The following is a 14,682-nucleotide window of genomic DNA, read 5'->3' on the forward strand; positions in this document are numbered from 1 at the left end:
GCCAGAAGTTGCCCACCACAGCACCAGAGGTTTTCATTTCCCTTGTCACAGGTGACACTTGCCCCTTTAAGAGGGAATCAAGCTGCCCTCTGTGACTAATCAGCTGCCTCCCATTAGGGCCTATTTAGCTCATTTGGTTCCATCTGGAGCCTGCTCAGTTTGTTATCAGTCCCAGTGGGGAGTGGGTAGGAGCTTCTCATAAATAAAGGAGCTCAGGGTAAAGTAAAAAGGAAACTATAGTGGGAAAAGGGAATTTCTTGGTAGGATCACCTGTATTGGAGAGGGAAAGCTACCTACAGCAGGGAAGCTTAGGTAGGATCAGCCATAAAGGATGCTAGAGTTCTCAAATGAAGAAAAGCTTAAGAGCACTTTGCTGCATGCTCCTGGGGGGCTGAGAGTTCCCTAGTAAAGGAACAAAGTGCTGGTGGGAGAAACTGAGAAAAGCTCTGAGGAATTGCCCTGAAGTTTGCTGCTTCATCTGAGGGACTGAATAGTGGGGATGGAGAGAAGACCAGGTTGGATAGATACTAATTATGTGGGACTATTGTCTAACCCCAGGACTGCTTGTTTGGGTTTCTGAATTTATCAGGTGGTGATGGGGGAAATCTGGTGGTCCCTAATCAGAAGGGAGAGCTGTGAGAGAAGTAAGAAAAGACTGGGTGGACTGCAAATCACATGAGTCATGTGAGAACTTTTTAAATTATGATATTTGAGCTTGACTCTAATGCTATAGTTGAGTGAGCTTGAATCCTGGCTATGGAAAAAAAGGAGGAGGTTTTGGAGTTGTTTGGTGATGGTAGTGTTGGTGAAAGAGTGACTTTGGAATGGCTGCTGGGGGTCTGCTGGGTATATTCCTGCCAGAAGGGTCTGTCAGGAGGCGCTGACCCATTTCACTTCTCTTTTAGAGAAGGGGGTTTATTCATGACTGGGTTGTTCATTCAATTGATCTTCCTCAAATCTGCCCTCTGGCTGATCTGGCCCAGAAACACTGCACACCCTTCCAAAGGGTAAGGGCAAAGTAAGATTGTATAACTTGTTTGTACTGTATTTATGAGCAATTGCCTGTTTAGGGCAAGATTATAGGCTATGTTACATACTTTCAAGGGGGCATCATTTATAGGGCAATTCACGGGGCTGGTTTAGAGGCAGGTGTCCATGGCAGTTGCCCGGGGCACTGGCCCAGCTCCATTGCTGTGCTGCTTGGTCACTTTTTTCCATCTTGCTTGGCTGCTACAGTGCGGTAGGAGGGTGCAAAAAACACTTCCCTCCCAGATGTCTAGCCCTAGCTGTGTATGCATATGTTAGTGACTACCAGATTCCAGCTTTCGAAAGTGGATCCCTTTGTGAACTCAGCACAAGAATAACTTGGTGAAATTCTGTAAACTGCATTCTACAGGAAGTCATACTAGATGATCTAATGAAATTCCTGGCCTCAAAATCTCTGAATTGCCTCATGCTTTAAGGCAGGAGTAAGCTCTGACTCCTGATCACAGTTCATTCCCTGGACTGCGCCTGGAGCAGTGTGCTGCCCTTGGTATGAGCTGAGACTTAAAATCTCAACCTCACCTTAAATAAGAACATTGAGTGTTAACTGTTTTGAAACCTTAACAGATGAAAATTTTCAGTGTAGGATTTGGCCCTGTGTCCTGAAAACAAGGCAGAAAGACTTCCAATCTGTTATTTCTGGACAACCTAGTTTTAAATTTTAACCGTGGTAATGGAAAACTTGCTAAAAGTAAGCATAGTAATTCACCATAGTTCTGGTTGCCAAATCCTTAACAATGACTTAATTCCACTACTTACCTAGAATTGATTAAATGTGGTGTGTTTTTTTTTTCCTTTTTCATCTGAAGGAGGTGGCGGGGGTGGGGGAATAATTCTTGTAGTATAGCAGAGAAACAGCACTAGAAAGTGGAATCTAGCTCCAGATATACTTTAATATCATTATGCAAGGGTAAAGTACCAGTAGATTTGTCTGAATATAGATTATGCATGTACATACATAACACAGGGAACATATTGATTTCCCTAAGAGTTCCATAGTTTTGCTGACATGGGTGTAACCCAATGACTGATGAATATTAATTTGCATCTAGACTATTTCTTCCTCACTAGCTGAAGCAATTAGGGTGGTCAGCATTATCCTAAGCAGAAATCATTAGCAAGTTCAAAACCAGACTGTTGGGTTTTCTCCTGTATACAATATTACTTTTTGAAATGTTTCTTTTCTATTGCTATATAGCAAATTAACAAAAATGTTTGAAATACTAAATATCAGGGCAAATGTCCAAATTTAGCTGTATGGGTTTTTACCCTGACTTTAATGAGTTGTGAATCTAAGCTGTCCCTTTACACACTGGCCCTTCCCACCCTCTTCTTTCCCCTTCCCACCCTCAGCACTGGCAATTGAATAGGTAAGGTTAAGGGGTGAAATCCTGGTCTTCGTGAAGTCATGGGAGGTTAGCCATTGACTTCACAAAGGCCAGGATTTCTCCCAAGCATCTATCATCTTGGTTTAAAGTGTTGTCTTGATCTAAGACATCAGCATTATTGGTTCTATCCAGATTTTTTTTTTAAAAAACTACATTGCTTCCTAGAGCACAGAAGTAATACTATGTATGCAATAATGGAATCTAAAGCATATCTAGCTAGATTACTTACTAAGTTCTAAGACTCCATTCCTTTTCTGTTCCTGGCAAAAGCATCACACAGACAGAGAGAAACATGGTTTCTTTCCCTCCCCCGCTTTGAAAGTATCTTGTCTCCTCATTGGTCATTTTGGTCAGGTGCCAGCAAGGTTATCCTAGCTTCTTAACCCTTTACAGGTGAAAAGGTTTTTCCTCTGCCCAGGAGGGATTTTAAAGGTGTTTACCCTTCCCTTTATATTTATGATACACTGTGATCTCACAGAGCACAGTTCATATCATTAAAAAGGAAAACCTACTCATTATAACTTCCAATTATGTAATTAAGCAACAAGGCAGTAAAAGCCTCATTCATATCTTACTGAAATCGGAGGAAAGAACCGATCACTTCCATTTTTTTTTCCTCCAATCAATCTTCAATTGACATAACACCAGCTGCAAAATGACATTCTCAAACTAAAAACTCGACTGGTGGTTCTAATTATTTGGCCTTGAAAATATCAAATAGATATGCACATGCCAATCAAATTTGAAGTGGCAGCTGGAAGTGCTGTTAAAATAGAAGTCCATATTTTCCTATTTGTGCATACAAATGTTTGCATACATACTTCTGGCAATTGTGGCCAGACACAGTTTCAAAATTATTTGATAACCTTGGCCAGCATCATGATACCTTATAATAATCTTACAGCACCATGGGGAACTAACCTTGTAGTTCTTTTATGTCAGTATGAAGGCACATTAAAAGCATATTTGAATGTACATATTGCTGTGCTAGACTAATAATCAGTCTTCAAGCTTTGATAACTCTAGCTGATCTCTCTTTTAAGGACTGACAACTAAGGCATATTTATTTGAATTCATACAGTGCTTTAGGCACCTACAATTGAAAATCTTGACCTTTTTTATTGTTCAAGACACTCTACAGTCTGAAGACAAAGATATTGTCACCCTGTCTGTATGTACTCAGACATGTGAGCATATGCATACACACCTCTTTGTACAGCTGAAAAATGTAGGGCTGGAATGAGAGGACTTCTGTAGCAAAGTACTATTTGGTAAGGGTATTACAATCTAGTCTCTAAAGAACAAAAAGAGTATACATGTATGTAAACACATCTGTAGATATACACATACTTAGAACCAGAACTTCAGTTGGTGTAAATCAGTGTAGCACCATGAGTTAAATTGTGTGTAATGCAAATCACTACAGCTTAGATATAGCCCATAGTTTCTTAAAGGTGGTCTCCTGATCTGAGAGATTGGAAGATAGACCAAAAAACTTGTATGTTCAAATTAAAAATGGAAATAACAAGCCTACAGCTTTGGAGGCACTTGGTAAACACCAACATATGTAACCTTGTTCTGTATTTTTGCATCATTATAGGTCTTGTAGTCATGCCGTAGTGTGAAATGTTCTGAAAGTGCATGTACAGCTTCCTCTCCCCCTTGAGACTTCAAAAATATTGATTTCCCACTCCCAATATTATCATCAGTTATGTTAATAGGTGGAAACAATGTAATGGCTTCATGTAGTATTAATGCACTAATGGATACTGTATGCTATACTCCCATTGTCATTCAAGCGGATAGTACATTTCATCTTTAATGGGTTAGAGTGTATATTATCCTCAACTTCAAAGTTTACTACTACATATATGCTCTGTTATATGTTGGTTTGATACTTGACTATAATAAGAAAAAACTGCTATGTAATGCAAAAATGAGTGACTTACTCTTAATACAAAAAATTGTAAGTGTTTTTCACATAGGGCTCAATACTATGCATTTCTTGTGCAGTGGAAACTAACACCAATATCAGCATTGTGACCAGTGATTCCAAGAGGTATGCAAGTCCACTGTCCAGACCAGATGCTACAGTTTGTTTTTGTTTTTTTTCCAGTGGAGGGGCTCTGTAGCTATTTGATATCCTGGGTCTGAGTTGGGAAGGCAGAAGAAAAAAGTTCTTCATTGTAGAGCTAATCTGAATTGCTCTTAATAGGACCATTTGGGGCTACACAGAAGAGATGGATGGAGAAGGTTGAGAGTATGGATTTAAGTGAGTCATTTGGAGGTGTCTGAAATGTTCAGAGAAGTGTAAAAAGGAGTACTTGTGGCACCTTAGAGTAACAAATTTATTTGAGCATAAGCTTTTGTGAGGTACAGCTCACTTCAAGTTGCACTTCTGGTTTCCAGCTGGAATTGTGGAAATGCCATAAGCAAGGCTGCTTTTTGTACAACTTCCACATTGGACAAGAAGTAAAATTGCAAGCAGTCTTAGGAAAGAGCCTGTTCTCATAAGATTTCCATCCTAACTAGGCAGATGCTTATCTCAACTAAACCAGAATCCCAAATCATTAGATTTACTGAGCTCTACCTGAATCTTCAACTGAATGAGAACTGAATTGCAATTGGAAAGTTTGGCAATATTTAGTTTGCTTTCTTTCCATTTTTCACGTTCTCTGGCCTTTCTCCTCAGGATATGAGGCAGACGTTCCCCAAAGAGTGGACTTAGGAATTTCCAATAGTTCCTGGAAACACCACAAGAGGTTCAGATAAGCCTCTAAACTTAACTCATTGCTCTTGAAGTCTGAATAGTTTGGGGTTGACCCATTTTGTTGTAATAGTTTAACTGCAAACTTCCACTCGGACAGCAAAATTGCTCATGGCGATCAAATCCTGAAGAAGGTCTAAGCACTTTCATGCTTGTAACAGTATTTCTGGGTGTGGCTTTTTTGCAGAGCAATTCATCCCGAGCCTGTATCCATATATTGACCTGACTGCTATTTAACTATGATCCTTTTAACATTGTGTGTGAAATTTTTAAAATAAGGATTTAGTGTTCCCTTCTGGGTGAACGGAAAGGGAGGCAAGAGGAAAGGATTTCCCTAATGGTTCAACAAAAGTACTTAGTAAGTAATTTATCATCAAGTGCCAGCCTTATCTGAAACTCGGGCCTGTCTTCCATGATTCACCAGTGTTTGTGGTGACCTGTTACTCATAGAGGAAAGGAGGCAGTGTAGTAAATCCAAACTGGTATTCTTCAGCCCCTGTTTCCTTTGTAAAGTACACATGAATAAATGTATTTCTATTCCACGCATTAAAATATCAGAATACTCTTCATTTCTGATTTTTGTATCTCTATTTGCATATGAATCAATAGCATACTTTTTTACAAGTAACTGTAAGAAAGTGAATTTACTTATTGACTGACATTATCAAGCCATCAGGCAGACACTACAGCAGATAGAATTGCCTTTTGTGTTGAAGTCTGCCAGCCTTTAACAGAAAAAGTGGTGTGCTTTTTGCTAGTGAGAGCTAATACATAGGAAGGTAATGGGTTTTTAAAAATGTTATAAACCTTAATGGTGTTAGATCAATAATATGAGTACTACAAGTAAAATGCTCTTGCATATATTAAGACCTTCTTCAAAATGTAGCTTCTTGAAGGACTTTTTAGAATGTAAGAGTGATTGGTATATCGTCTCTACAATAAAATACTAATGGATCCAAGTTTGAAAAATGTGAATTGTCTGTCTTCTGTTTCAGAAATATGGGAACATGTTTTAAGAATACCTGTACAGGATTTTCCACAGCAGCTCCCAACTATGGCTCTGTTAAGTCTAGTGTTCCACATAGAGTATTATACCAGTATCTGATCTTCAGGGGAAATTGAAACTCCTTTGTGGTTTAGCTAGTCAATTCTGCAAGGCTGTACGGTTTGCTTGAGACAGAACTCCTTCCTATTCCCTGTTGATTTATAGCCTGAAGCAGTGTAGCTAAGCCTTACATGTTAATGTTTATTAAACATGTTCTTTTGGATCTCACCAGGCCTGTGATTTTTCTTGTTGTGTATGTTGTGTTAAGGTCAAGAGAGACCATTGGACTCTCTTACTGACTTCTAATGGTCGTTTTTTGTGGGGGTTTTTTTGTTTTTTTTTAAAAACCTCTGCCTCATGTCTGCATCCCTTGGGCTTTGCAATTTATTATGCCAAGTTTTAGCCTGATATAAAAGTGCTGAAGTGTAATATCTCAGCCAATGAGATTTATAATGGATATGGCAGCACTGTTTGGGCCTCACATTTACTCTACTAGGGGAATAGTTGTTGGCCCAGGACCTCTGGTGGTTATGGTGAAAATGAGCACTACTGTAATTCTTATGAACAGATAAACCGGGTCAGATAAAATGGATGAGGCACAAAGTGAAATCTTGTGGGGTGGAGGACAAGGTGGGGATCGGGAGGACCCTAGATCCAGAATACTTATTTCTGATAACTTTTGCATAAGCCACATAATGTTTTTAGCTGAATTTAACTTCAGACCCTTTTGAGTTTCCTCTCTAACTAATCATTCTTTGCTGAAGGAAATATGCTGTTTAGAACATGAGATCTTATTTAATGGTGATGGCTACAATCACTGAAGATGTTACCTTATGCACTACCATTGCAGAAAGCCCCTCAATACAGTGTGGTTTTTTTCTTGTAGAGTGGTATCCAAACCAAAACCCTGGCTCCCAAATCCCTTGAACATTAGGAAAGTTTCAGTTGGAGCTGTGGCATGAACTCTGCTCTAGTTTCAGATTTGCCAAAGAAGCACATTGAATTCTGCTTTGCTTTCATGTGCAACATACAGCACACTAAGCAGACTAATAGCAACTTTGGAATTAAGCCAAACCATAAATAGTTCTGGGTGTCCTGATTACATCTGTATTAAACATGTATTATTTGGCCATGATTTTGCATGTCCTCAGTGCAGTGTACACCTCATAAAATAGTTTTTCTTACCATTGCATATGATGATGCTAAAATTGCAAATGATAATGCTAAAATTAACACAGGGGAAATGAAATACTATGCCATAAATATAGTCTATTTTCTAGTGCTGGACAGATGGGCAAAACTATCATTCCCTAAAGACTTAGCTTTGTGATTACATCACTTGTCACAGTAAATATAGGCACTGTTCCATAATATTGGCACAGTGTAACATTAACAAATCACTTTGGAGAAGTAATCCAGTCCAGATTTTTTCTCAAATACTTTCATGATATATGTATTCACATAATGTGGATTTTACAATTGTGTGTGTGTGGGGGGGAATAATCCCTATAGGAAACTTGTGTATAAATATCCTTGTAAAATGAGGAGCACATGGACTTCATCTTGTTCAAACCAATGGTTGGCACAGATTTCCTGTATGAGTGCCTGCAATTTTCCTTTGCCCTCCTGTTCAATTCCAGTTGGAAAGCATTAGTGAAGGTGTCCCTATGTGCATTTTAAACGTAACCCTTTGCCTTACTTCACATATTTTAGAGAATAGTAGCAGCTTCAGTTAAGTAAATCAAAAATATGAGGTATATTAAAGGTATAGAACTGAAGGATTCAGCCAACGAAAGGTTCTACCACCAACTATAAAAAACACGAATGCCAACTCCACCTGGCTCGAAGCTCACACTAATAAAATAGGCATATTCACTTCTTACCTTCAGCCTATACATTTTCCCCGAGTTTCATTATAGTGTTTTCTTTCCATTATGGCAAGAAGCCCCACTCTGGGGATTAGCACCATGGCTACTTGATTTGCTTTGAATAGTTCCTTACTCCTCACACAATTCCATTGCTATCAACATTTTGAAGTAAGGTCTCAGCTCGGAATAATTTACAATCTAAATAATAATAAAGAGGGTAGAAAGGAAATATACAGATTATGCGTCCGTTTCTAACAGCAAGTAAAGTCCCACTCCATCAAAGCACTTAAGCACATGGTTGAGTACAGTGGTGCCATTCACATATTTACACTTATACACATGATTAAGTGCTTTGCTGGGATGGGGCTTAACTGATTAAAGGGCTAGTCTACACTAAAGCACTACAGTGGTGCAGCTGCACCTCCTGAGTGACATAAATTATACTGACATAACCTGTAGTGTAGGCAAGCCCTTATTTGCTCAGTCATACAGGGAGTCTGTGGCCCAGCAGGAGGCTGAACCCAAATCTCCTGAATCCCCGTCCAGTCCCTTTGCCACTGTCCTTTTTTGAGCTTTAGTTCTAATGCATCAACATTCATCACCAATTATAGCGTCAGTGGGCTCTCAATGGTTTCCTCTGGTTCTGAGTGCATTCTCTATCACTATTAAATTGTCCTTTGTCACTTTAAACACTTATGCAGACATAGTTATGGGGACTGAATTACAATGGATTTCAGCAGTCCTAACACTAATTCTGCATAATGTAATGTGTCAATGTGCTGCAGCTATGTGCAGACCACTGCACTGCATACAGACTTATTACCCCTGATTCTCTAGGGCTTTGCATGCATTACATTCACCTTGCATGGGTGTTAAATGACTATACCTAGTGCTAGGCAGTGGAGGATCCTCAGCCCTAGTATGGTGTGGATCTTGCTCTTGTCCCTGACAGTGCAGCTTCATTAGATCTATGCTGCTTGGGACTCGCATGGTCACAGGCTAGATGGCCTTAAGAACACCAAAGTTATCCCACCATAGAACAGAGGAAATGTAAAGTAGTCTCCAGCTGTCCTGATCGTTCATGAGAAACCAATGGAAACTCTATCAAAAAGAAGAGGCCATGGAACAGAGGGCTGCTGTACAAGTGCAACATAGCAACTAGAATGAAAAGATGAGGGGATAAGTACTGAGAACTTAACTCTTGTTTAATTCTCTACAGGACCCTTGGATAGTCTAATTAACTTGTGAGACAAAATTTACCATGAAGGCATAATTCTACATTAGGGCACATAATAGAATTATTGGAGGTAAAAGATGTACCAGTAATGTGACATATGATATATAGTATAAATCAAAAGGAGAGCTAGAAAAATAGCAGTGCATTTACGGACTAAAAAGAAAAGTTTCATCCACTTCCAAGAAATGGATCCAACTGGGCTCCGTTAGAGCTACATTAAAGTAATGAAAGCAGCAGCCTGTAGTGTCAGGTGTGATAAGCTAATGTCAATATGGAAAATGGAACAAGGATGGCAATGAGCAAAAAATGTCAAAATAGCACCTGCAATTGGCAGCTTACAAGACAGCGTTTTTTTTTTTTTTTTTTTTTTTCACTTTGGATCAAAAGGATCAAATTTTCTTTGATAGAAGAACACCCATTGTTCTCTTTGTAACTTTAGGCCTTTTTAACTAAAATGAATAAGAGTATTGAACCTTCTCACCTAATGATCAACACAACTCTTTTTCAAACAGTTTTTATTTCATCAAACTAAGTATGGTGGAAGATGCTTTCTGAAAATGAGGATATCAAATCCTTAATACTACAAGATATTCAACATTATCCTTAAAGGGCCAGTCTGTTAACAGTTTTAAAAATTAAACAAAAATTGAGATTTGAAATTCAAGAATTATTTTTGTTAGTCTCAATCAAAGCTTCTGTCTAAAATACTTACATGTCCCCGATTACCATACTACCTGTGACCCTCACAAACTTTGTTTATTTTCCTAACACACCTGTAAAGAAGTAAAGTGCTACTATTCCTATTTCACAAATAGGGCAGTGAGAGACAGAGAGACTAAAGGCCAGATTCTTAAAGGTATTTTGGTGCCTAAAAATGCAGACAGGCAATATGGCACTTTTGGAAATCCCACTAACCTAACTTCCAATTTCAAATGACTTGCTAAAGATCACACAGGAAATCTGACAGAACAGGGAATTAAAGTTTTGTTTCCTGAATCCCAGACTAGCATCCTAGACACTGGCAAATCCTTCCTTTCTTCTAACTCTTGATGTGACAGTTTCATTGAATATCATCCTGGTTCTGGTACTGGTGTTATTACTTGTGCATCTTAATTACCATCTGCTTGTATTTTTCAGCTGATGCTCTTACCTTCCCATGTCTGTTATGGAAAAATTGCACTTTCATAAATATGTACATATATTTCAAATGAAACGTATTTTGCATAGAGCTATTTTCTTGTTTGTTTGGGTTTTTTTACTCTTTTTCCCCCTCCACAAGGCATTTAGGCAGATGCTTAACTAAAAATGTCAACAGTATCAACTGATAATCTATACTTGGAGGAGGACAGACTCAGACTAACATACTCTAAAGCACAGCTATGAAAATAACTGTTCATAGTTGGTCACTTGGTGAACCTAATAATAATAATACATATTTTGAGTTGCTCCAAAGCGCAAAATGTTTGTTAGCTGAAACAATCAAAGATCAAATCACTGCTCTGATTTGAAGCAGGAGCTAGAATCTGTGTGTCTCAAATCTCAGCTGAATGCCCTAATCAGCAAGCTACAGGATCAGTCTCTTCTGTTAAAGCTGTTCCACATAAATAACTAAATGCTAAATGGACCAGAGAGAGACTGACTCTATCCTGGTGGTTAGGGCATTCAGCTGGGATGTGGGTGACCTAGATTTAGGTACCCCGCTCATTGGTCTATTGGCTATTCTGGGATGGTTCTCTTCCACTTTGAAAAGAAATTCCAGTTTGGCCCTGAGAAACCTTTTGTCAAATGCAATACATTTTTTTCAAAGAAGTTGAGTTTTTTGCTTAATCAGCATTTTCAGATGGAAAAGCATTTCACCAAAAAATTCCCAAACAGCTCTAGATATGGCTTTTTTTTCTTCTTCTTCTTCTTCTTCTGGTATATCAACTTTTGTGTATGTGAACTGTTATCTCAGAAAATAGGTCTTTGTAGCTTATTTGTAAACAGCTAAATATAGGTTGGATTGTTAACCATTCAGATATATGCTGTTTGGTATTCTGTACTGCACCATTTTCTTTTAGGGTCACTGGCTGATGTAACATTTTTCTTACATTTAAAAAAATCACTGGCATAATCATTACTTATTCTGAAATCCTATCTCCTCTTTGATCACTTATGAGCTTTCACTGATTTAAATTGTCTGGTAAAACTTTATCATAGTAATTCATTAGTACATAACATAAGAGAGGCCATACTGGGTCAGACTAAAGGTCCATCTTGTCCAGTATCCCATCTTCCAACAGTGACCAATGACAGGTGTCCCAGAGGGAATGAACAGAACAGGTAATCATCAAGTGATCCATCCCCTGTTGTCCATTCCCAGCTTCTGGCAAACAGAGGTTAGAGACACCATTGCAGGGTAATAGCCACTGATATACCTATACTCCATGAACGTATCTAGTTCTTTTTTTGAACCCTGTTATAGTCTTGGCCTTCACAACATCCTCTGACAAGGATTTCCACAGGTTGACTGCATTCTGTGTGTGTGGGGAAAATGCTTCCTTTTCTTTGTTTTAAAATCATACATTACTACACATAGTTTAAAAAGCAAGGGATCTGGTCCCTTTTAATACACAAACATCACTGACGCTTTTGGGGATGGGGAGGAAATAATTTGTGTCAAACAAGAATAACACCTTTTCCCTGTAAGAGACGAAAACCTATTCAGCTGATAAGAGTGAACGGTCGTCCAATATGAATTTATTTTGTGATTGTCAGGGATCATTGAAATAGGAGGAAATGTCTGTATTATAACCTGGGAACATTAGTCAGAGCTGAAATGAAATCTGGTTGATGACAAAAATTGTAAGGACCTTTTCAGAATGCTTGGTGGGTAGGGGGAAGGATGGTGTGGTTTGTTTTTACTGTCTGGAAATTCCTAACTCATAAAATACTTACCTTTTCTGTGCACTTTGTCCATTCACATAAAAACTACAAGGAAATACAATACCTTTTTATTTGTATTTTCTTAAACTTTAATACTGCCAAAAATGATGTATTCCTCCCTGCTAGGCACAGTATAGTAATATTTCAAATTTCCTTCTGCAAAACATCTTGGAAAATCATTGTGCACCACAAAATCTGAGCATTTTTATGCAAATCTGATAATGAATGTCATCAGTTTCTTACTGAGTGGAATTTATATTCATAAATAAACATCCTCTCTTTCAAAGAAATCCTAGTTTAACTTTTTTAAAGCGTGCACACACAGATGTCTCCTAAGCTTTTTCTGTTACATGCAAATACATACCTATTAAAGAAAAATAGTACCAAATTCCATCCTAGCACACACAAGCCAGTCAGCCAACAAATGTGACCAAACCAAAACTTTCCTTCAACACCTTAGGACTTTTAAAAATCATATTTCTCTACTGATCCTTGTGCAACTGAATTCCTGTGTTTTATGCTAAAGCAACTTGCATATTTCTCACACTTACATTGGGCTGCAATGCCCATGGGGGACCAAAAATGTAGCCAGGATCACCATCTGTACAGGCTCCCAGGCTTCAACACCTTTTCCCTGGTATACTGGTAGCAGGGAAGTTGAGTAGCATAAAAGTCTTTTCATTAGCTCTGTTCTGTGGGAGGAGTTCCTTTACCCCCTTGTATGAACCTCCATGGACTAGCTAAACCAGCTTTAAAGCCAGATCCCACTGACAGTACAGCACAAAATGGCTGCACTACAGTGAAGGATTCAGACCATAATCTTCAAGTGATCAAAGCGTAGGTCATGGTAGCGAATGCTATTTGCTATTTGTTGCGCTTTCTCAAGAAATAGCCAACAGATTCAAAGCTACTGATCTTTAATTTTCTTAATGGACAGAGGTCAACTGGTGGTTCCTTAGACACAGTCCATCAAAGCATATAAGTACATGCTTAAATTTTAAGCATGTACTTAATCTTAAGTATGTTACTGGACTAGTCCTAAACTACAAAGGGATGAGAAACTTGTTTAGAGAAGGTCTGCCCCTTAATCCCAAATTACTCCCACTCTTCACAACTTCAGAGGTTTTCAAGTTTGTCTTTGAACTTCAGGACAAGGTCAAAAGAGACATTTAGTAGATTTAATTGGCAGTTATACATTTGTTATTCCTACATAATATTACTGAGGCTACTTAATAGTTCTGTTCTCCCCCAGATAATTCTAGTGACATATTGGACCTGCAAAACTATACAATCTAGTTTAAAACTTGTTTGTTGGAATTGCTGATTTGCTTTGTCATAAAAGTGCTTTGCTGCTCTAAAACAGCCAAATGACACTGCTAACTTAAAATAACATTAAAGAAAAAAAATTGGGTGCATCTCTTCACTTAAACAGGAGATGAAAATAAGTGACTTCACCTTCATAGAATGAGTTATAAATTTTGTAGTAGTTGACACTGAGCAATTCTGCTATCACAGATTATTGTTCAAGAAGCTCAGAAAGGCGCTCAAGGTCTGATTATTCAAAAAATTGCCTCTTGCCAGAATAACATGTCAGTTTTAGTCTTTGAATTCAACATGCAAATACCCAAGGAAATGTAATGCTGTCTTTGAAAACATGTTTGATGTTCCTTTCAGAAATAACATCAGAATGATATAGATGTCAATCTATAAAGAAACATTTTAGGGGTATAATATTGGATGTTCAGACTACTTCAAGGGACAATAAGGTCAATGATGAACCATATCTGGAAAAACACTGTGTATAAAAAGTAATAGTAGATATACTGAAGATCAATGGCACATGTTTATAGCATCTAGTTAGCATGCATTTATTGAGAATTATGTAGTAATTTGTGAAATGGCTTATTTAAAGTGCAAGAACAAGCATGTCCTCTGGGATGGATGTTCTTAAACTACTACACTCAAAACTATGGAGCAATGGAAAATTTAATTGCAATACAATTGTTTCCCTACATTACATTACATCCCATCATCAACCTCAGCCTGGACCAGTCCACACAAAAGATCCACTTCCTGGACGCTACGGTGCTAATAAGCGATGGTCACATAAACACCACCCTATACCGGAAACCTATTGATCGCTATGCCTCCAGCTTTCATTCAGACCACACCACATGATCCATTGTCTACAGCCAAGCTCTATGATATAACCACATGTGCTCCAACCCCTCAGACAGAGAAACACCTACAAGATCTCTATCAAGCATTCTTACAACTACAATACCCACCTGCTGAAGTGAAGAAACAGATTGGCAGAGCCAGAAGAGTACCCACCTACTACAGGACAGGCCCAACAAAGAAAATAACAGAATGCCACTAGCCATCGCCTGTGAATTAACTGTGAGATG

General features: G+C 38.4%; 2 long non-coding RNA genes across 6 annotated transcripts in view; one reads left to right on the forward strand and one right to left on the reverse strand.

Annotated features, from left to right (window-relative positions):
• Positions 1–228: 228 nt before the first annotated feature.
• Positions 229–14,682, forward strand: part of LOC122456299 — a 183,230-nt gene continuing 168,776 nt past the window's right edge. For 4 of the 5 annotated variants that reach the window (XR_006275143.1, XR_006275140.1, XR_006275142.1 and 1 more), the window contains exons 1-2: positions 229–312; positions 590–684. This is a non-coding gene — a long non-coding RNA (uncharacterized LOC122456299). Of the gene's footprint in view, positions 313–589; positions 685–5,124; positions 6,661–14,682 lie in introns of those variants that run through there. The other variant, XR_006275139.1, reaches the window with a different exon arrangement.
• Positions 6,588–7,059, reverse strand: LOC122456300. Its single transcript, XR_006275144.1, has 2 exons — positions 6,845–7,059; positions 6,588–6,676 (listed from the first exon to the last, which is right to left on the reverse strand). It is a non-coding gene; the product is annotated as an uncharacterized LOC122456300 (long non-coding RNA).

This window comes from Dermochelys coriacea, chromosome 12 (genome assembly GCF_009764565.3).
Source record: "Dermochelys coriacea isolate rDerCor1 chromosome 12, rDerCor1.pri.v4, whole genome shotgun sequence".
NCBI lineage: Eukaryota > Metazoa > Chordata > Testudines > Dermochelyidae > Dermochelys > Dermochelys coriacea.